The sequence below is a fragment of the Anopheles arabiensis genome, chromosome 3 (genome assembly GCF_016920715.1).
Source record: "Anopheles arabiensis isolate DONGOLA chromosome 3, AaraD3, whole genome shotgun sequence".
NCBI lineage: Eukaryota > Metazoa > Arthropoda > Insecta > Diptera > Culicidae > Anopheles > Anopheles arabiensis.
In genome coordinates this window covers 23994090-24018273 of record NC_053518.1, presented here as the reverse complement: position 1 = coordinate 24018273, position 24184 = coordinate 23994090, and the positions used below count along the sequence as shown (strand labels likewise).

General features: G+C 43.6%; 1 protein-coding gene across 2 annotated transcripts in view; it reads left to right on the top strand.

The window, feature by feature from the left end:
• The first annotated feature begins 49 nt into the window (after nt 1-49).
• LOC120900569 (serine/threonine-protein kinase GL21140) overlaps nt 50-24184 on the top strand; it is a 29381-nt gene continuing 5246 nt past the window's right edge. For both annotated transcript variants that reach the window (XM_040307712.1, XM_040307711.1), the window contains exon 1: nt 50-1097. The gene's annotated coding sequence lies outside the window, so the exon portion shown is untranslated. The remainder of the gene's footprint in view (nt 1098-24184) is intronic.

The following is a 24184-nucleotide window of genomic DNA, read 5'->3' as shown; positions in this document are numbered from 1 at the left end:
TTCGTGACAGCAGCTGTCAAGGTGGCCCAGCACAGGTGATCCAACCTCGCAACCGCACGCACCAGCTCAAACACACACACCCCATTGGCAAAGTCTCATTGTTGCTGCAGCTCCATTCCGGTCGAACGGTGGGATCTATTGCTCCAGTGAGAAAGGTTCGCTGCTCCCAAGTACCGCTCCGAAAACAATGCATTTCCCAGCCGTGCTGTTGTAGTGTGTGTTTCCCGTGTGTCCGTCTCCGTCGCGATGCACTGAGTTGCAACATCATCATCATCATCATCACCAGCACCACTACCCCCAGCAACGTCTCACATCCCACCGACGAGCAACGGATTGGCAGCCCAGCCCCAGCCGCGCCACGCCACGCCACGGTATCGCCAACAGAAAGTGGCCACTTGTGACGGGGCCATCAGCAGCCCTCCCTGTTCCACTACCTGCAGCTCCCTGTTTTTCGTTTCGGTACAGTGCAGGAAGAGTAATCCTTTTTTCCTACTAAACCTGCTTAAAAATTCGTGCAAAAAAGTGTTTAATGCTGCGTGCATGTGCATTGGCTGTGTAAATCGGGCCCGTGTTCAGTGCAGTGTTGTTGTGTGCGTTGCCGGAAAAAGAAAGCAGCAAAAAAAAATGCTCGCCTAAGTTTGCACTGAGCACTGCGTGTGTGTGTGTGTGCCTGTGTTTGTGTGCTGTGTATGTGTGTGTATCCCGTTCTGTTTTCCCGTTCGGCGGCGGCCCACCTGTGCGTTTCGGTGTCTAGAATCCGCGGCCGGAAATAATAGGCCGAAGAGAAATTATTGCAAGAGAAAACGCACAGTGGCTGTGTGAGTGTGTGTGTGTGTATGTGTATGTGTGCATGTGTGCGGTGGTGTGTTCGATCAAGTGTTTCGCGTGTGTACCGTTACCGTTTTAATGTGTCTGCTGTAGCAGTAAAAGCGGGTGGCAGTGGTAGCAATAGTAACAGCAACAGCACCAGCAGCAGCATCAACTCCCCAACATACGTGTAGGGCGTTTGCGACGGCAATTGACGTTGTCGTCGTCGGTATTGCATTATTAATTACACGCATACACACACTCAATTGCCCTACACAAAAAAGAAACAGGTAAGCAACATTTGCCGCTTTGTTTTAGCGAATAAAGAACAGTTTTTTGGGCTTTACTTGCTCAACCGGCTGCAAACATGTCGGAGAGGATGTGGTTTTCCTCTAAAAGAAGGTGCTAAAAGGGGAAGCTGTTAGCAGCGCGCGACAGACGGAAATCCATTTTCTTGCCCGCATGTGCACTTCAAGGCCTCCTCATCTTCCGCTTTCTGTGTCTCACTGTTGTGTGTGTATGCGTGTGTACGTGCGTACGATGTTTACGATGCTGATTGTAAAAAAAAGAGAAAAGGCGCCCTTCCTCTCATAAACTTTGCCGCTTTTACTTCACTTGGCTTGGCAAAAATCACATAAAAGAAATGATAAAGCAGAGCACCGCCTAGAGTGGGCGGAATCAAGGAAGCGCAACCTCGAGGCAGCACACCCTTCTGTGGTGACGAGCAGGACGAAGCGTGAAGTAAGAGCGAGCGTTTGCGGGCTGAGCTTTTAAAACAAATCTCGTGCTCGATATGCCGCCCCCCCCGCCAGTGCCAGTGTCAAGAGCATGTGCGCGCATCGAATCTTCGTTGTTCTTTCCTTCTTGTTCTTCTCTCGTGCCCACCATGCCCTGGCCAGGTGGAATAGTAAAATAGCTCTCCTGGGTTGCTGTGATGCTTTTTTAAACAAAAAGCGATAACACGCAATCCTTCTTGTGTTTTAAAAATCCCTTTTTTACTCTCCGGCATCAAAGATGGCTGGATTTATGCTTCGTTCAAAGGGCGTGGGGGGGGGTGTTGTTGTTGTTATTGTTGTTGAAGGGAGAAGTGGGGGATTTTTTTATTCGCTATAGTGATGGGAAAAATGAAGTTTTCTGGAATCGTTTCCTGATACAGTGAACCCTCTCTTATTTGAAAGGCGATGGGACTGTCGAATAAGAGAGGTTTTCAAATTACAGAGGTGGAAAGTGAATGAAAGGTCCATCCAAACAAGAAAGAGACAGAACATTTAGTATGCAGCCTTAACTGTTGCTATAGGAAACTGCGAACAGGATTGCCAATTTGAGCATACATCATTCAATAACCATGGCAACACCATACACAAATAAGAGGGACACAGATTTCAGAGGTTTTCCAAATTAGAGGAACAAAAATGTACTGGAAATCAAGGGACTGTGCAAAATGTTCAAATAAGAGAGGTTTTTCAAATTGGAGAGGTGTCAAATAAGAAAGGGTTCACTGTAGTTGGTCCGGAATCAGTTTCCGGAATCGGCTCCTGAATCGGGACCGGAATCGGAAGCGTCGTAATTTGCCCCGGAAATCGAATCGGCTCCGGGGTCGGAATCAGGTCCGAAAACGGAATTGGCTCCGAAATCAGAATCGGGTTCGAAATCAGAGTCGGTTTCGGCATCTCCATAAGAATAGGCGTTTGGGTACCCAATGATAATACGACTTGATAGCCGCAAACAATCCAAATTTGCTTGAAAACGATCCATTCTTATGGGAATGCTCGGACTGATTTGATTGCTGAAGCTTCTTATTTTAATTCAAGACCTGATTCTCATTCCGGAGCTAATTCCGATTCAGAAATTAATTCTGATTCCGTTTCCGAAGCGAATTGCTATTCCCAGGACGATTCCGATTCCGAATTCGATTCCGATTTCTAAGCCAATTCCGGTTCCGGATACGATTCCAGATTCAGAGTCAACTTCAGAATCGGATCTGGAGCTAATTCCGGAATTGGGATCGATTCCAGCATCGGAACCGGCTCCGAAATTGATTCCAACCACGGTATCGGAATCAGGTAGGTTCGATTCCGAGCTCCCACCACTAGGTTCGCAAAAGGCACCGTAAGCAAACTTGCGTCCCCTACCGTACCGAAAAGGTTTCGCTTTTGAAAAGACCGGACTTGAATTTTGCTCACCCGTCCGAATGACATTTGGCTAGAAAATTAGAAGGAAAAAAATGCAAAATTGTTCTTAAGTTCATTGTGCGTGTGTGTGTGTGTTTGTGTGGATCGTCCTTATTGTAGTGCCAAAACGCCACGCCACATTTAGCAACAACAGAAATAGAAAGGCTTTTTTTTGTTGTTGATGATGTCGGTTCGTCGTCTTATGGAAAGGCCAAAATTGTGTTTCTTTTCGCAGTGCGCGGAATAGAGTGTGGAGAAAAAAGAAAGTTGCGCTGACCACATTTGTGTGCCCAATTTGCAAGCCACATCCAATCCATCGAACTGTTTTCGCAGCCACGCACACACAGCGGCACTTTCCTACGTGTTCAACCTGTGCATTATGCTGCTGTCCGTCCCGGTCAGGAAGCCCAACTACTTTTTTCTGCTTCATTCTCCCCTCAAACACACACACACACACGCGCACACGACCGGATATCCGGCATGTGGATGCGAAAGTAGCGATGTATGTATGTGTGTGATTTTAAATATTTTCATTGAGCTAAACCACCATCCCGCCCGGTGGTGGTATGTTGTTCCCACTTTGCGCCTGTCTCTCCCCGTCGTGCCCGATTGCAACATTGGAATTTCGAACGCACACACTTTCGCGCAAAAGGAAAAACAAAGCACGCGCGCCACTAACTGTAACAAAAAGTCACCCTCCGTGCGGTGTGCGCACTGTGGCAACTGTGGCGGGGCGGGTGTATTGTGCTCCACCCTATTTGGCATTGGAGAAGCCGAACCCGACGACGACGCACCATGATGCCGGTCGGCGACACCAGAGTCTTCCAAGTGTCGATGTCAAGGAGATTCTAAAAATGAACCGCGGGGTGGGAAATGCGTCTACGAATTGTGACGGTGTGTGTACGCATGACTCCTTCCCTACGGGCACAGCTCCCTGTAGAAGCATTTTCCCCTCCTCTACCATTTGTCGACTGGTCAGGCACCACTTGCCTTTAGCAGATGTTAGACTTACTGTTGCCGCCTCCCATTCCGCTGTCTTCCAAAAGTGCAAAAGGAACTGCTGCTTTTCATTCTCCGCCGCATGTTGGACGTATTCTCTTTTTCCATGTAGTTCGAGCACGGGATCGATTTTGTTTAAAACACTCCGTGTGTGTGTGTGTGTGTGTGTGTGTGTGTGTGTGTGTGTGTGTGTGTGTGTGTGTGTGTGTGTGTGTGTGTGTGTGTGTGTGTGTGTGTGTGTGTGTGTGTGTGTGTGTGTGTGTGTGTGTGTGTGTGTGTGTGTGTGTGTGTGTGTGTGTGTGTGTGTGTGTGTGTGTGTGTGTGTGTGTGTGTGTGTGTGTGTGTGTGTGTGTGTGTGTGTACATCATCTCAGCAGCTTCTTCCGGTTGTCCGGGCGTGATGAAGATACATGGTATTGTTTAAACTGCGTCCAACGTTGCGAAGATATTGCCCCATCAACAACTGGAACGCATGCTGCTGCTGCCGCTGCTTCCTTCCACGCACGGTCGGCAGACTAATTATTACATTAGAAATCCATCCAACAGCTCCACCAGGCATGTCGAGTCAACTCATAACGATGCGAGCGATTAGCACTGAACTGGCTGAGCTCTGATCGGCAGAGTGGAGGGGTGTGGTGCGAGTGTGAAGCTGTCTAAACTTCCCATCTTACCTCGGGAAGCCAGCCAGGGAAAGGAAGCGTGGAAAAATATTTAAACGATGAGAAACATGCAAGAGCAAGAGAGCGGGAGCAAGCCTTAGTTGATATTTATGGTCCACATTCTCTAATGTGGGTTCGTTCAAAGATTTATGAGAAGCGCGGTTGGAAAAAGCCATTGGCGAGAAAGGCGACACACACCAGCAGCGGCTTATTGTGACGAATGGACTCTGGGCTAAAATCACACCATTATAGGGCATTTCTGTGGTGGAGTGAGCATTTTAAACCAATAGTACAGTATGTCGCTCATCTTTAGTGTATTTCAATGTTGTCTAGCCTTCTTTAACCTACTTTTTGCTAGCTATTTTAACAGCTTTTCTTACAGGATTTTCCAGGCGTTCTCATAGTTGTGGCACACTTCCTGGACTCTTTTTAACGGAAGTGAACTTCATATGATGAAAAGTGGACTCTACGGCACCCTTTTTGGACAGGCTCGTTGGAAATTCCTATTGGATTTGTCCAACAAGGATGCTATAGAGTCCAATTCTCATTCCATTAAGTTCATTTCACGTAAGAAGGAGTCAATAAAGTGTCCCACAGCTATGAGAACTCCTGGAAAACCCTGTAACTCACCTTTTCCGTATTAATACACGATGCGCAATCTCAGATTGCGCATATATTCGTTTTATCAAAACATAAGTCATTTCGCGTAGCCAACCCTGAGCTATAAACGTCATTTCCATACATTTTCAGATTGCGCCAAGATTGCGCATAAATTTTCAAGATTATATGTCCGAGATATATATATATTTTTTTTGACAGATAAATATATCAAACCGACCCGTTTGACAGATAAATATATGCGCAATCTGAGATTGCGCATCGTCTATTGCTATGGTTTGAATTTGACACCATTTTGACAGGTTTTAGTTGTGCGATCGAAGAAGGCGTTGAAATTCTGCTTCAAATTGTTCGTTATGCTCGTTGAATATTGTCTTCGATTTGCGGAACCGGAACATGTAAATGGCATAAAGGGTTTTCCAGGAGTTCTCATACCTGTGAGACACTTTATTGACTCCTTCTTAAGTGAAATGAACTTAATGTAATGGGAATTGGCCTCTATGGCACGATTGTTTTACAAATCCAATAGGAATTTCGAAGGAGCCTGACCGAATAGGATGCCGTAGAGTCCAATTCCCACAATTCACTTCCAATAAGAAAGAGTCAAGGAAGTGTCCGACAACTATGAGAACCCCTGGAAAACTCTGTAAGACTAAATTTGAAATTTAAACACATTTTTTGCGTTCTTTACACATTTTTTGTGTTATTTTTGAATTTATTTGTAATGATATAACATACACATTTGACGTTCAAACTGCATTTGTGTTACTTCCGCCAAGCGCTGCTACATTCTAGCAAGATCGACCGATCGTTCCAGACGACGCTGTTCCTTCCACCGATCGTGTTCGCTCTATTGGGTACACATTGTACACAAACAGCAATTCAATAGCCGCTTCCGTGCACTTCGCGCGGCCTCTTCCACCCACTTGCTTGCCTGCTGCCTGCCTGCTGCTCACCGAAGTGTGCCTAATGATTGCACATGAATGTCTTTTCATTGAATATTGCGCTGCTTACGATGGCGCGCCGCTGCGCTGCGCATGGGTTTGGTGACAGTCCACATGAAATGGAATCTTTCCTACACTTCTACACGATGTGTCGCTCTGTGTTGTGTGTTTCCAGAAGGAAAACGAGCAAAAACAACACCTTTTATTTATAGGGACAGTTCTGGAAATAGTAACATGTGTGTTCTGGTGACCTATAAAACGCAGGAAAAGGAGCTATGCCACTGCATCGTCATCTCTACTCCCTTGGGCGGCTTATCTGCCCGCGGTACTTCTGAACTGGTGTGGATCACGCGTGTGGCCGGAAAAAGAGGTTTGGCATCTAACTGCCCGGGGGGAGGTGGCTTTTGGCGGATTGATTTGTTGTACAGCACTCGAACGGCGGGCTATAGTATTTCGTTTCCTTTACTACCTATCTTACCCGGTAGCTTAGTGGGTTAATGGGCGTGCCAAGGCGTTTGTGTGGAGCCCGCCGTCAGCCGGTGCTTAAGATGGGTACGAGATTAGATGACCTTTAGGAGGGATGGTTGGGTTTGGTGTTGTTCGTGCTTGACTTTTTTTTTAAATATAATTCAAAACAAATGATTAAAATTAGTTGCAACACATGTACATTTTAGGCATACAAGTTTGTCCTCATCGCTCTTTTAAGTGTTTTCTTTTTCAACTTTTTCATTTTATTTCCTATTTTAATGAAAGCCAATCGATAAGAAATCATGGAATCATGTATGTTCAATTCTTAATTGGTACCATGTGCCCCTTCTTCTTGTAAATTCCTGAAACGAAACATAAAACTCCAGCATTAATCGCATTTATTTTCACCCCATCCTTCGACGCATCATACGCCTTACACCCCCGTTATGCTTAAATTGCCATTGAACACAGCCGTCTTTACACACTTTACAACCGTCTGTGTGGCATAAATTAAACCTGTTAAAAACCTGTGGCCGCCTCGATATTGGAAACGAAATCATGCCCCCAAAACGAAGCTGCATGCACACGCGACGTCTCAAAAGTGAAATGTAGAAGACACAAAAAAAAGGCACAACGGCTGGATAATTTTAGGTGTCATTAAACGATTCCTTTCACCTTCATTGCCTTGCCGCACTTTCGCCGATATTCATTCGGGACCGATTGATGCGTAAAAGTGGACAGAGCAATTGCTTAAAATTGTAAAGTGCAAATGAATGCGTTATAAATATCATTGGCAGGCGGGGCTTCTAATGTGATACGACGGTGTACACATTTCAATGAATATCTTTTCTCTTGCCGCCACACCACACACAGAGAGAGTGATAAAGGAAAAAAGGAGGTATAAGTACACGAAAACGTGCGTGATTTGATATGTATGTATGATTTTCGTAAGGCGGCGCTCTAGCAGCAATCGAACACGACATCCGGCACGAACAAACCCATATAATCTTATGGAGGTGCACTGTCAGACACAAACAAGACAAACAAGACAAACATCGAGTTGAGCATGTCAGTTGATTCTGTCTGTGATGTTCGATACCCACCTTTGCTGTGAGTACCTTGGCTGTCAAACGCTTTGCAGCTACAGTCGATAGAATTCAATTCGGGACATTTTCAAGTTTCCTTACGTAGTTTGTCTCTTGTTTCTTCTTAATACTGCGTGCAAAATATTTAAAATAGCTATCAATAATTATTGTAATGCTTCACAATCAATTCTAACTTCAAATATACAGGTTTGAAACGTATTAAACTATTGCGTGTACATAATACATGTGTATGCACTGTATGTGTTTTGGCATGGAAGTTTTTTTTATATTTTCAATTTAAAATTTGAATGATTTTTATATTATTATTGATGTGAATTACAGTATACGCTCGGTAATCCGCACCTTTTTAATCCGCACTTTTGACAACTAAATTCGCGAGGTGAACAGTGTTCGATCAAAAGTAGTGAACTATGATTAAAAAAAAAATATATTAATGACGTCAAAACGTCATTCGATAATCCGCACTCGATCTAGTGCGGATTACTGAGTATGAGAATATACATTCTTCTTCTTCTTTTTGGCTCAACAACCGTTGTCGGTCAAGGCCTACCTATACCACTACTTGTGGGTTTGGCTTTCAGTGACTTATTGATCCCCCCATAGCAGGATAGTCAAGCCCTACGTATGGCGGCACGGTCCATTTGGGGCTTGAACCCATGACTGGCATGTTGTTAAGTCGTACGAGTTGACGACTGTACTATGAGACCGGCTACGTGACGGAGTGTATACTGTAGTAATAAATTATTTGTTGAATCTTCCCCCTGTAGATAGATATTCATTTGAACTATGAAAATGCTTCATTTTCAAGATGAAATGACAGGTGACAAACAGACAGACAGACATGACATGTCTATAAGATATCGAACAACTGGCAGAGCACCTATCGAACAGAGTCGTGTTTGTTTGTCTCGTTCGATTGGTGTCAGAGCGCCGTCTAAGCCAACTTTTCTCTTGAAATGATCGTGCGACCATTTAAATCACAAACAAATCCACAATAATGACCATTATGATACATTGTGGGGCCTTTTTTCCTCTGAGGCCAGCCGAACGCCAACCTTGGCCCTTAGCAGCAGCAGGGTTAGCTCGTTAGCCTAAACGTCTTATCTGTTGACAGCATCGAGTTGCAGTAGGACGAACGTAGCCAACCCACGACAAGCACAAATGCACGATAAAGCTTGATCGCTATCATACTTTGTTTGTGTGTGGGTACGGTAATTGTTTGCCGGTTTTGCCCCCGGACAGAGCAGAAGAACATATAAAAGCGCCAACTGGCGCTTATCTGAATGAGCATTGCGGAGGTTTTTTTTTGCATATTTTTCTTTCGTGCAAAGTTCTCCACCACCCGGTTTCGTTGTGTCCATAAATAATTGTTCTAAAAGGAAAAGAAAAAGCGAGTACATTTGTTTTGCACTTCGAACCGAAAGTTTGGCTTCAGTTGTTTTGTTTTGCCGGCTGTGTAAAACGTGCAAATAAATCGTTGTTAATTACGCGACTTGTACCACTTTGCCTTACCCCTTACTCAGTCGGTGAAAAAAGGAACAAAATCGAAAATGCTCAACCCTCCTCCCCGGCTAACCTAAATAAATTCACTCGATCATTTGCAATCGGTGCTGCTGCCCCCTCGACCGTCAAAAGGGATGTTTTATGGGTGGAAATACTTTCTCCAGTTCCAGTTTTGCCAAACGGTTGTGCCAAACGGTGCGTGCACCCGACCCGACTAGTTGCCGGTGTTCAGTATTGCTTTAATGTTGGTTCTGTTTCTGTTGGTTCCATTTTCAATAATCTCTTAACCACTTTTGCTCAACCACGATGGACGACTAGTTTGTCGGTATTGCACAGCAGTGGAGGAGTAAAACTCGTACGAAAATAGGGAAAGCCTAAGTCGTTCATTTGGTGCCGGCCAAGTCGCGATGTAGGTAAAGTTGGACCCAGTGTCTGCTTCATGGATGATTGATGAAAGATGTCACCGGTTCTGTCGGAAAGCATTCGCAGCACTGATGTTTTACACGATTTACGCAAATACGTCGCCCGTGGATGATGATGGCGCAGTTCGGGCGTTTTGCCGGTGTGCTATTTTGGTTATTGAAGCAACAATCCTCCAATGCTCGTTGTATGTACTCTCTCATCGAGTTGTTGGTCCGAGTGGTAGCTTCAACGTTGCTTTCTGCTTGAGTCCCTTCAATCACAATCACAATCGCATCAGTCATTTTTCATCCTGCAATAAGTTACACGACACGATGGCCAACAATTACTCGGCCACGTCGGAGGGAAAGGTCTATTGCGCCACGGTCTGTAACTATCGCTATGCGGCAAAAATGAATCTTTTCTCGTCCTTTTAGACCTCACCAGTTGATCTCAATTGCTTTCGGGTCCAATTATCTACACTGCGTCTGCGGTGGCTTGTGTGTTTTGGTTCCTACTCTACTGCTGGGACTACTGTCTATGTTCGTGACAGTAGTCAATATAGTAGTAATAGCAGTCAGCGTGTTGGGAGTTGGGGTTGGATAATATTAGAGCAGTATTTATGTCGTTTTCGATTGTTGCTGCTAGTGTGTTCTACTAGAGAGGGTACGCGTGTGTGTGTGATTTGTTACACCGGCGTCGGACGTTTTGCCCGGTGTCAATGCTCTTGTTGATTTATGCTCTCATTTTGCGGCCCAACTTAACGTTCAACAGTTTGGTTCAGCGTCGTAGAAGATGGTAGAACCTACGGCATTTTCACAATATTACAAAGGACTCGCAATATTTTTAGAGTGAAGCATATTTTAATGACGGATAAAGTGCAAGCCATTCAAAATAACTCAAAAATAATACATCAAAAGTATAAAATGCTTAAAAATTAAAAAAAAAATGTATCGTTAGAATCTTAATAAAGTGAAGTATTTTGTTGGTTCATTAATTGTTGGTGGTTTTGTTTTTTTGTGGAATCCTTTAAACCGTTTTAATAATCTGGATAATTGCATTATAATTCAATCCGATTCGATCTCAGGAAACGCACTGAAAGGTGAACTTCCAAATACAAAAATTGATAAACGTGACTTCGACATTAGTGTTGTGTTTCATGAATCTTTTGACAAGATTCATTCATATGAATCTTTGATTAAGATTCATTCGAATTACGAGTCGAATCTTGACTCTGAATCTTAAGAATCATGAATCTCAAGATTCATGAATGTCAAGATACATGAATCTTCAGATTCATAAATTTTGGATTCATGAATTTCGAGATTCATGAATCTCAAGTTTCGTGAATCTCAAGATCATGCGATACATGAATCTTCAAAGATTAATGTATCTTCAAAGATTAATGAATCTCAAGATTCATGATTCTTGTCATCCGAGATTCAGATTCGTTGAATCATTTCAAAGATTCATTCAGATTCATGAATCTGAATCAAGTATACCCAACATTATTCGACAGATTTCGGTTGGCTGAATAAAAGGTGCATTATTCTTGCCTGATCGATGCAGGCTCAATTATCTACTCGGCAGAGGCATCGGCTCCTGCACGACCAGAAGCGACCGATTCCCATCCCAACCCAACTCCTTGTAGCAAGGATTGGACTGTGTTTGATTGCGTGACACCTTTATTAAGGCCCAAGAAAGCCTGTACAAACTGGCATAAACAAAAAGAGTATATTGTCAAAAAACACCCTTTTTTATCTCTTTAAAAAATAAGAAAAAAGGGGATTGTTGCAGCTTTATAGGGTGTCCCTTTATACACTTGTATTGTGAAAAACATAATGCATCATATGCTGCCAGGCGCCACCAGCACTACTTCTTTACCAAGCGGTTGCACATAGCTTTTATGATCTAGCACGATTCGGTTGTTGAGCGCGACTCCTTCAACGCAGCATTGTTTGCATGATGAGGCTTATCTCTAAGTCTCGACAAGCACAAGATGAGCCCCGCCGGTCGTCGCTGGCGAGTGCGCTTACAGGGTTAGTGATAAAATCCGTGCCGATGGACATGCATAAAAAACCACAACACAACAGTGTTGTTGACAGTGTAGTACATAATTTGGAGCGCCGTTGAAAAAGAATATGGTAATTGTGCCACTCACACAATTTTATCTGCTTTTCCTGTTTAAAAAGGTAGCGCGCACAAACAAGCACGCGCTACGTGTTCGGCTAGCTTGCTGCTATGGCTCCATGTGCACGTGTGTACAGTGTTTGGCCAGTGGCAACTAGATGGATTACAGTTATTGTAGTAGCCACTACAATGCCACGCGTCTTTTGCCACCTTTGGAGTTTAGGCTTGGGGCTTGACTCTAACGTTGACGTGAAAATATTTCATTTTTATTACGCACACGTTTCATCACCATGCTTGGCTGGCCATCCCAGGGAGTGGCGCTTCTAGCTTTACCCGGTCTCGCGCCCCCTCCTTACGAATTTGTTGTTGATAAAATGGGAGGTCTCTGGTACATTGAAAGCAGGAAGAGAGGAGTGCAGTGACGGTTGTGAACGCGAAACTCCACAGGGAGTTTCTACACTTTCCAGCTGCTGGCCTACTTTGATGCACGTGTAATTATGCCGAATGTTCTTAAGCTCCTTTTGTAAAGCACCGGGTGGACAATCATCACACGGTAAGGATGGGCTGATGAAAGGAGGAGGGTGGTGGGCAATCATAAGGCCGCCCGAGATTGTGTGCGCCGCACATTCTGTGATAACCGACGGTGAGGACGAACGCGGCGGTCCGGATTGCGATGTGTCGTGTGTGAAACCATTTGCTGGTAGGGGAGGCGCTCTAGACACGCAAATCGGGAGACTTTTTTCTTCCTTTTTGTTGCTTTACATCATTCAAAACAGCAATGTTTCCAACGCGCCTCGCTGGCTGTAGTTTCAATGAATTCGCTCCAGTAACGTACGGCAACGGTGTTGTTGGTCTTAATGATGTAGGTCAACCGTGTTACTAGCTGCTGCTTCATGCTGATGAGCCGTTAATGTGTTTTTTTAGATGTGTTACTTGTTTCTTAGTGTACGGATTTATACGTCATTCTTCATTTAACATACCAAAGTAATCAACATTTAAACAGCAAAATCAAGTTAAAAAGAAACAGTTCTGCTGTCGATCGACTGGGTCTTTTTTGGTGGTTTTGTAATATTATGGGCCACATTATTGTGAAACTCTTCAGCAGAAGCATCCTTTTTGAACATGCTATGTTTCATGAGTTGTATTTATTTATTGTAAAATCCTTTAATTTCATGTGAAATCCCTTGCGAAATGTCTATTTTACAAACCTCAAACCTTTTTAATACAAAGTTGTAAGCCAACCCGGGGTACGCCTTATGACAAATGGCATCGATGGATTTCTTCCGGTGGGTGTGGACTGCCAATATCGTAACGCCAAACACGTGCTGTCCCCAAGCCTTCCACAAATAAATCTTCAAATGGATGAGTCATACCTTCAAACGCTCTCCTCCATGTTGCGTTTATTTCGTGGGAATGAGAAAGAAAGAAGCCCGAAGGATCAGCCCCACGAGGAGGATCGCACAGCGTGAGAAGTACAAAACAAACAGTTCCCCGCTTTGCTGACTCGAAGCCTTGATGGCCAATTCGTCCGTTCCAGCTTGATGTGCGGTGTTGGTTATGCAAAACCAAACCGGTTTGCAAGCCGCTGTCTCGCGAGGTTTTATTGTCCGTATTTGGTGCGAAATCGTTGCCGTCCCCGTTGGCGAAGACGTCTCGAGATATCTGCCAACGACTCACGCCGATCGGTCGGACTGATCCAGCAAGTGCGAGTGAGTCTAACTGGGATTTTTATGTCCGATTATTGGATTGGCCAGGAAGTGTCTCAGTTGCCCATTCGGAAGAACGAAAGGGAAATTGAAGACTCGTTTAGCATTTACACTAGCGACACTTGCGATTGCGACATGCCCAGTAATGGTTCTAAGCGGAAGGAAGAAGGGTTTCAAACTGTATGTCCCGGTGAATGCTTGAATGTGTCAATTTTTTCCCAATGGGATGGGCCATTTCCTATTGCATGAGGGAAGTATCTTTTATCTTGTAGGAAACGATGCTTATAGTAAAATCGCTTCAGACACACACAACCTGACGTCACGGCTTTCCAGCCCATTCTTATTGAGTTCTTTCTTCCAATGGCAGTCTCCCGCGACCACCACATTCCAAACTGTCTGACTCACATGAAGTATGAAGTGTGGAAAGCGATGAAGTGTTCTAATAATAAATATTCATGTCAAGCAGCAGCAGCAGCACCCTCGCGCTGTGGCCGATGTCAATGTCAGGCGGCGGGAAGTCAATTGTAATGCCATGTTTGTCGATCTCTTGTGGATCGTTCAGCATAACGTACATGGCATTCGTTTCATAGATGCAATTTTCGTATAAAATAAGCATTAAACTGTACTTTTGAGAGCTACGGAATGAAGAAATTATTCAATTTTTTTTACATATACTCTGTATAATACAATACTGCATTTGGAGTTTTTTCTCTCTCGCCATTCTCCTTAAATGACCATCAAAAATGCCCCAATCACTTGGCGAATGAGTTTGACTTCTGTGTCCCTGTGTCTGGCACAGAAAAAGTTATTCGAAATCTTTCAAACAAAGTTGCCGTACCTCTGGCCTTCTCAGCACAGCACGTGCCGTGACGAATGAGCGCGCGGCACCACTGGATGGCCAATGATGGAAGTTCCGGTGAACGCAAGAACGCCACCGCCGCCGCCGCCACTGTTGCACAGGCTGCGACTGCCCCCTCAATAGCTGAACTTTGACCGAGTTTCAGTCATAAAGCAAACCGACGAGGGGTCGTTAAATGTTTTCGGTCCATTCTTTGACGCAAGATAGCACCACCTTGCTTGCCTTACCTCTAAACGACTCGTTTCGGGGGGGGGGCTCGGGTGCGGTCAGCAGCAGCGCGCCATCCAGTGCTCCCAGTTCTAATTCGAATTGATTTTTGCTCAGTCACACAGCACACGGTCACAAAGGGGCTTCCATTCCATTTATTGCCTCGCCTGGCGCTACGGCTTTTGGCCTAGAATATAACCATAATGAAATAATAAATTTACCGCTGCTGCTGTTAGACTTCGTTTCGGTGGTGATGGTGGTTGTAGTACTGGGCCACAGTCGCATAAACATTCGTATGATGGCGAAACGAAACGTATCCTGCCATGTTATTGACGCATGTTTTATCAGCCTATCATGCAGTGTGGTCGATGTGAACAACCCGATTTTTGGTTAATTAGTATGAACACTTTATGTGTGCTATACACTCGCAGCTCACACAGTAGTCCGGTGACAGTGGTGTACGTACGTGCAATTGCGATGATCTTCTGTGCGCCAAAGACGATAAGCGCCAAAGGAAGACGAACCCTGCAAAACGATCAAACGCTTTCTTTGCTTCGTTCTAATGCCAAATGGGCTCTGTTGAAGCAGTGTAAACAATTGAAGGAATGTTTAAAATGTCGTCAAACGATTGTGCTTGTGTGTGTATATTTTCTTAATGTCATAATCAATCTGAGCGAACGACACTGTTCTATCTATAATTCCCTCTGGTAGAAGAATTCGCCCCCTTGTCGTTGTGTGTTACAGCTGTGCGTTGTGTCATTACTCCTCCTTCTCCCCTGCTTTATCACGTGTGTGTTTCATTTATAAAAATGATTTTTCTAAAATTATGTGTTCGTGTAAACGGCCCGTTAACCGTTCCTACTACACACACAACCAAGTATGTGGTAGTATGTGTGTGTGTATGTGTCGATGACGGCACCGTTTTTCGTAGAGAACGGTTTAGCGTGTTTTGGGGTTTGGACGTTATTATGTAAATTGTTGATGGCCGTTAGTAGCATCGACCGACAGACAAGGGACAGAAGAGATTTATTCGCCAAGAGTTAGCACTCACTTCGCTCTTATGAATAGCACTGTTGTTGGTGTGCGATTTTTTTTCTTTAAATTAATATGCTATTAAAAGTGTGAACGCATGTTTAATCTCCCAACAACATCTCGGATGCTTGCGGAGAGATTAATGTTCAAAGTCCGTTTAATTGCCAAAAAAAAATTGTTTTTTGCTTCTTCAATATTTTTACAACACTTTACTAATTATCTGCAAACGGTAAACGGTACCGTTCGTAAAACAAATATTGCGTTCTTTGCCGTTCCGGTTCGAGCTCTTCTCTTCCTCCAGCGCATGGAGAAGATCCATAATGCCTTCATTACACTGGTGGGATTTAATGTATCTCTCGATCTCTCTCGCTCTCGCTCTTCCATTGGACAAACAAATAAACATGGCCATTTAACAGATTGTTTTCCTCCCTCTGCTCCCCATCGATGCCACCGTTCTGGCGGTAACCACATCCGCCAGGAGAAGAAGAAGAAGGTGACATTATGCTTCTTGGTTCCTCGGTCCCAACAATCCGACCAGCTGGTTCGACACAAACCTCTTCTTTCCTTCCTGCTTTTTCGTCTTTTTTGCGGACCACTTCCGGTCCTCTCCCCAGCTCCAGCCACCGTTCGTTATCGATCCACTGCCGCGCTGCAAAATGGATGAAGGTAGAGAGCACCACTGGCTCTTTTTTTGCTTCCTCTTCCTATAGGTGCTTAGAGGGTGAGATGAAATTGAACCTTTGCCAAACCAGTACGCTGTTCGCGGTGGGCTGAATTTATTAGCATTTGCAAAAAAGTGCGTCATTTACCGCCAGTCCGACGACCGACCAGATCCCCTCGGGCGTCGCGAATTGAGCGAAAGCTACTAAACTGAACGGCAAACACAACTGAGCGGGTCATTGACACCGCGGGCAGAACTTCCCCCAATAGTGCCAACTTCCCCAAAAACAGCGGTAAATTTTCGGGAGAGACCAAAGACCATCCCAACCAACTTGCGACTGTTTGGGAGGGGGGGAAACAGCGTGGAAAACCTGGGATTAAGGTTTCTCTTCCCTTATGGGGAGTACGTGTGATCTGTAAATCCCTCAGGTGGAACGTTTATTAATATTTTGATATTATGCCGACGACGCCGCAAAGCCGGAGAAGGGAAAAATGTTCATCTTTTCCGGATTTTGTGAAGCTAAAGACGGTGTGTGCTGCTACCGAACCGAAGAATCCGTTCCATTTGGGCAACCGACAACTCCCTTGCTACCTCGCTGCTTAGCTAGTCGGAAGGTGTTGGCTTGTAGAGCTAAGGTAAGAGAGTTCACGAGGACCCATTTCAGTTTATTAAAAAGGGCCCACCCGGCTTTGGATTTAATTGTAACTGTGTCGCCAACGTGTCCCATGTTCGTTCTTTTTTGCGATCGCTTCCGGCGCGCGACACACTCCCGACACACTCTCTCTTATCTCTTGGCTGTAGCCTCGACCGACCGACCGACCGACTGACTGACTGACGGTTAAGGATAGAAGAAGCGTGCTTTCGTCGACGCCCTAGACCATTCGCGGGGTTTTTGTCGCACGTATATCTCAAGGGTTTGTGCCGATGCTATCAGGGGCACCGGTATCATTCGGAGTGACAGGTTATGAATGAATATTGATCAATCGATAAGAGAAATGGGTGGGGTGTGTAGAGTGTGCAGGCTGTATCAGTGGATTGCACCTTCCGGCTTTGTTTACTGTTGCCCGTGTTTACTAATTGCTGTTTTAGTGTGTCGACTTTGAGTGACAAGCTTCTTTTTTGTGAGAGCATGTTTGAATGTTTTTTTTGTTTTAATCATACAAAAGGAATAAAAAGTGCTATTAAATTTGGAAGAAGGGATAAAATATGTTCCCAGGGTTGTAAAAGTGTCATAAAAGTGTATTTTGGAAGCGATGTCAATCAATCTCCTCATCCCTCATTTTGTCTGATACACTCGGGATTCGATTATGGATGTTGTGGACTCCTCCTGCTACGTAACCCATGATAACCCAAATTTCGATTACGAAACATATGTCACTGATAGAGACAATTCTTGTTTTTTGTGCAATACCAAAAACAGCTTGATACAATCTTGCTGTGCTTGCGAATGCCAAATTTAATCTTCAAAATAGTCCCAATAAAGCTAAGCCTCCGGACTAGTGATGGGTAAAGTTGGCAAAAATCCGGAGTCGACTCCGATCCGACTCCGACAAATTCGGAATCGACTCCGGAAGGTAGGTCCGTGCTACAATATCCGGAGCCGCCCAGAGTCTCCCAGAGTCGTTCGGAGTCGTCCAAATTTGGAGTCGTCGGGAGTCGTGCGGAGTCCGAGTCGTCCGGAGTCTTTCGGAGTCGTTCATAATTGTCCAGAGTCGTCTAGAGTCATCCAGGAAGTACACTTGTATAGGAAGTACACGCGCAAAGTGAAAGACAAAAAAAACACAACGAAAAGAAATGTCTGATCACAAGCACCATACGGCTCCTGCTGACTCCGACTCCGAACGACTCCGGACGACTCAGAACGACTCCGAACGACTCCGGGCGACTCCGAACGACTCCGCGCGACTCTGGGCGACTCCGGGCGACTCCGGGTTACTTCAGACAACTCAGACTCCGGGCGGATCTAGTGGTTTCATATTGCCGGAGTCGAAATCGGACTAACAATAGTCGAAGTCGGATCGGAGTTGTGGATGCGCTCCATAAAGTACATCACTACTCTGGACTGCGGGAGTTCCTATCAAAATCACTTGCTATAGGGTAATCATCAAGCCGGTCTCGTAGTACAGTTGTCAACGCGTACGACTTAATACCATGCCCGTGATGGGTTCAAGCCCCAAATGGACCGTGCCGCCATACGTGTAGGACTTGACTGACTATCCTGCTATGGTGGGGTTAATCCATAAAGTCCCTGTAAGCCAAGGCCACAAGTGGGTACAGGCAGAGACAGAGATCCCTTTGACCGACAACGGTTGTGTTGAGGCAAAGAATAAGAAGACGATAGTTTAATCATATTTACCACAACAACGCACCTCCAGGCTTTATGATCTATCGATTTTCGGTGGCTTTTATACTATTCCCCTTTAAATGAAGAGTGTACCAGATACCTGCGGAAGTTGATCTAATGCCCCTTCGTATCATTAATGTGCTGTGTAAGAAAAAGTGCACATGCTTTAGGGGGGAAACCGATCCAGTAAATGAAGTCCCCCCCTGTCCACTGCCCTTTTGGAGCCAACTTTTGTTTTATATACGCTTATTTCTTTTCCCCTCTTTTATGTTTATGTCTATGGCATGCGGTTAAAGGAAAGGGAATTATTACGGTGTCGTAAATAATAGATTTTGTTTTGTGAAAAATTACTCATTAACCGGGGGCCTCGTTTGCTGCTTGCCTGCTGTGCAACTCAAAACTGACTTCTCTTCTACGCGTACTGACACTCGGGCCAACTAGCATGACGACCACATATTTCTCTTTCCTAGGTCGGTTTCCGCTCCCATGGCCCCACGACCACCACGGCGCACCGACACACCGAAAGTGGTCCAAAACTAAGTGGTATTAATGATGGTTTTTCGGCTACGCTTTCTCCAAATGGGGCTGGTTGGCTGGCTGGCTGGTTGGCTACCCCGATCGGAAGCGTCAGTTTCGCATCCAAGGTGCACACTGTGCTGTGTTGCTAAGGCAATGTGCAATGGAGGCTTGCTAGGTTTTTACTTTTTTTGTGCCACCAGCACAAACCCACCCCATTCGGGTGGGGGCCCGTTGATTTCGTTTTCGAAAGGGAAAGCTCCACCGTAGTCGCTACTGCTGCTCCCCCCTCCTCCCGATTCACTCACGGAACCACGGATAGTAATTGCTACCGGGGTGCCACCGTCGCCGCCGCCGCCACCGTGACGCGCTGCTCTGGTGTGTTACAATTAATTCTAATCGAAGCGGTTGTAAATCATTGACGTTTGTGGGGCTGAAAAATGGGGCGTGTGGATGGATGGATGAATGGGTAAGGGAAATGGGCGCGACTGGTGCGCACGGAAGGAAAAATATGATTGCTGCACATTGCACTCTACTCAGAGAGACGGAGCCAGAGAGAGGAGTTGAAATATGCTCGTTGGGACTAATCGTTGTTATCAGAACGCAGATGGAAGGCAAATGTTTGCCAAGAAAACGTTAGACAGCAATAAAACGGACGCACACTGCTGCCTGCCTGCCTGCCTGCCTGCGTTTCGTGTCCCGGTATCGTATTTATCTTGTTGGACGTCTGTTGTTGTGTAAGGTGGTGGTTGGGCTGTGTCCTCTACTCTCCCTCTGCTCTTTTTGTAGGATCATATTGATTGTTTGTTCTCTGTCTGTTACAACAAAATAGAATAACAAATCTGTTTTAGCTCGTTATTTGCATTTCATCATTGTTTTAGTTGTTTTTTCCTTAGCTTTTCTTCTTCTTCTTTTTCTTCCTCTTCTTATTATTATTATTATTATTATTCTTCTTCTTCTTCTTCTTCAGCTTTTGTTTACCTTACTTTTCCAATTTGATAGAAAGTTATATCGTTTGTCAGATGTTCGTTTTACAATCAAAGGAGGCGTAGCGGAACTTGGGGCAAGTGTGCCACCTTAAGCATTTCAAGTTATAACTCATTAAAACATGTTTTTCAAAAGCCGATTTAAACCTCATAACCATTTTACATCTATTTCCTCACTTTTAAATGAGTTTCGCTTCAAAAAAGTGCAAACAAAACAGTTTTTGAAGTGTTTTAAAAAGGATCCAAAAAGACGTTCTTTTTTGGGCTATGGGGCAAGAGTGCCACTCGTATGGGGCAAGACGGCCATGACACACTTGCCCCAAAAGTTGTAACTTTTTTGAAATTGAATTTTTCAGTGACAAAAAAAAAACAGTTTTTTTCAACTAACCCCACAAAAAATTACACGTTTTCTCAGCTATACGGTGGTGTAAATATTTTCTCGGTTGATTGTTCGCATGATTTTTGAGAGCTTATTTGGTTGGATTAAAAAATTATAATATTCTGCTCTATTTTGAAACTCAATATAAATAAGTTCAAAACAATGGGAAATATCGATTGGTCTATATGAAATTAGGCTCAGAATACTTAGTCATTGGAAAGCAACCAACTGTATACACAATTGATCATTAAACTAAAGTTTTTAAGGAAAAATGCTTGGTGGCACTCTTGTCCCGTATGGCACACTTGCCCCAAATTCCGCTATATCTTAATTTTTCAAATTGTCCGTTAAAACTTTTCAAAAACACATGGAAACCTCTTTGAATTGGAAACAATTTTAACTTGAATGTACTTACTTACTTATCCGGCGCTACAACCGCTTTGCGGTCTTGGCCTGCCTAACTTGAACTTGAATGTATAAAACTGAAATGTAATGAAAATAAACATAAGTAAAACTGGTTTTTAATTTCTATCATTTATATAAAAAATGACTATAAATAATAATAAATAATAAAAAGAAATAATTATTTTGTTTGATTATCAAGGTGTCATTCATTTTTAACTACTTTTTCCAAGTTGTCGTAATTTTTCTCAATACTTATGACATTTTTCTGTGTTTTTTTTAAATATTATTCGATAATATGTTTTACTATTATTACTTTATTTTAACAAAGCAGCTTTAGGTTATATACAACGATAATCTATTCTTCTTAGTAAATGCACAAACATATCCTACTTGTTATTAAACTATAATAATATATAATAAAAAAAACTAACTACAAGGATTTGAATATTAAACACACATCCAACGAAGAGTTTATCGTAATCGCTTTTAAAGTTCAATTAAAGCAATTAATGTACAGACTACGTTCACCAAAAGTGAACGCAAAAGACATTAAACGGAAATAAAATAATAAACAGATCATTCTACTGCAAGCAGTCAGTTAGAAACGGTGGCAAGGCAGTAAGCATCTTCCGCCCTTTCTATTAAGATAGCTTTAGAGGTCAGTCTGGCAGGCGATAGACTAGACGACGAGTGTTTATCTTTTGATGGTGGTGGATCCGCGCGCGCAATTCTCCTACCATTTCGTCGACTGTGAAGGTCTTTCGGGGCCGGTGGTAAGCGACGAAGAAGACGTTCGTCTTCGGTCCTGTGTGCGCCACTTTCGCGCTACAATTAGGCCGGTTCAGCGTTTTGCAGCAGGTGGTCAGGAAATTAGCGTAGCGATACATAGTACACACACACACACACACACACACACACACGTTTACCACCCACTGAGCGAGCCCCGTTGCATTCAGTTGCGTCCAGTCCGACGATCGATGCCACGACGACCGTTACGCCATCAAGCGAATCCATCATACTCTAAACAGTCGATCCAGCCTTTTTTTGTATTTGCCTTTCCACTCCCCCTACATTAGCTCCAGCGTAATGGGTAATGTGCACTGCATAGTATTTTCTTACTAATTTGCTAACGTTGCTCATGTACCTCCCTTGACTGTGGGTGGCAATCCGTATCGGACGTTGGTAGGGCATTCGAGGATAGTTACGTAAAACGTACCCGTAGATAAGTAGAAGCACACAGAAATCGATCAACCTTGTTGTGTGATCATCTTGAATATTAGAACGATCGAGTAGAATTATCACAAACCTTCAAAGCGTATAGTTTCAATTTGCACACGGTTCAATGTTATAATGGCTTTCAGCCAACACAAAAAAGTCTCAAAACATATAAACAAATTATTCATACGTTGTTATTGGTGAGATCAAGAAGTGGGGTTTTTAACAACCTACGTATTAGGTCATTATCGTTGAAGGGAGTTCGTTATTTTCCCCTTTTAACAAACAAATGCTGCTATTTTTTTCACTCCAATAAATAAACTATCAACCGGGACAGAGGAGGGACTTGTTTTAAATAACTAAAATTACACTCCAACACTGTCGCCCGTGTCCCCGTTGCCAGTTGCACACTACTGACCATTACCATCACCGACTGCTCCAGGCGTCGATGCAGCAATCAAAATATGCAATCGTTGTTGAACCATTTGTGCTTACTGGATTCCATACATGACAGAGGGGAGGAATATTCCCGTGCTGATGTTTCCCGTTGCGAATATGTACAACGACCTGATCAACGAGCACGTCGAAACATCAGGGGGAATCCGTTATTGCTGTACTTTCGTCTTATCTGTTTGTGATCGAGCGGGTTATTACACTAATGAAATTAAATTTGTATTTCAAATTTTCTAATGCGTTTTAAATCATTGTTTCGTTGTACTGCAATTAATGATCATTTTATTGTTGAAACCCTTTTATTTTCAATCAAATTGTTTGGCTAAAAAATTGTAAAACTTTTCTCCCTCTTTTCATGGTAGCAGCATTACGAGCTGAAAGAACAATGTTTGCATTGAATTTTCTTTATGTTTACTTTTGCTTTTCAGACCAGGCCTGTGGGGTGTAAGTTTCAAGGTCGGCAGTTGGTGGGTGGAAAATGTTTTTTTTCCAAATGTTAAGAAACATTTTACTGCTTAGCGGTCAACAGTCAAGTCAGGGTTGCTTTATGATCGATGGATCAATCCCTTCTATGCTGTACAAGCCTTACTTTCCTTTTTTAAATATAAATTTCTTATTTGAACGAATTGGAATGATAAGTTAAATTCTTACCCAATTACTCCGACAAAAGATTAGGCAGTTATTCTGTTTGCTGGCTAATAATAGGTTTCGAGGGCATTTTATGTGACAAATTTGATTTGGAAATTGACACAGATTGCTGAAGAAATTGATGAAATTGATAGCATTGATCACATGAATATTTATTTATTTCTTGATAAAGTATTAATGATGGATTAAATTTAATTACTTTCTTCGATCTCCAGTCATTTTATAATCTATAGACATATAAGTCAATTACCTCAACTAAACATATTTTGGCCAACAAATTCAATTCAATTCAATAAGCAATCGTTTTTCAATGCCTTAATTATTCCTCCTAATTCAAGGATGGAGTTCGGCTTATTTAACATGTTAGGCACCGATAGATTTCATGGGGCGGTCCCGTGGTACAGTCATCAACTCGTACGACTTAATAACATGCCCGTCATGGGTTCAAACCTAGAATGGACCGTCGCCCCGTGGCAAGGATTGACTTTTCCGGCTGCGTGGTAATAAATTAAGTCTCGAAGGAGTGTATAGGCCGGCTTGTCCGCGTAGGACGTTACGCCAAATAGAAGTAGAAGAAGGCTTCTTAAGGGAATATATACTACAGGACAGATATACTACAGACTAATATCACAAATATCACTACTAAAAGCTCTGTTATAGAGCTAGAGTTGCAGCATGATCATAGTAGAATCATGAAATCAAAAAGAAACTTCTAAGCTATTCTCATCCGTTATTTTCCTCCAATGAAGAAAGCTGGCAGCTTGCAATCAACTAACCTATTTGGTAACGAAAGTACGAGTACATTAATGGTCCATTTTCGATACGAAACGGTACACTGAACAGCTTCAAAGGTTGTATTTACTCTGGAAGGGTGGGGGGACGAGTGAACCTTTTTCCCTGCCCGCTGCTCCACCAGTAGTGGGATTGATTTTCTATTACACGCTTCTTACATCAACGGTTCATGATGATA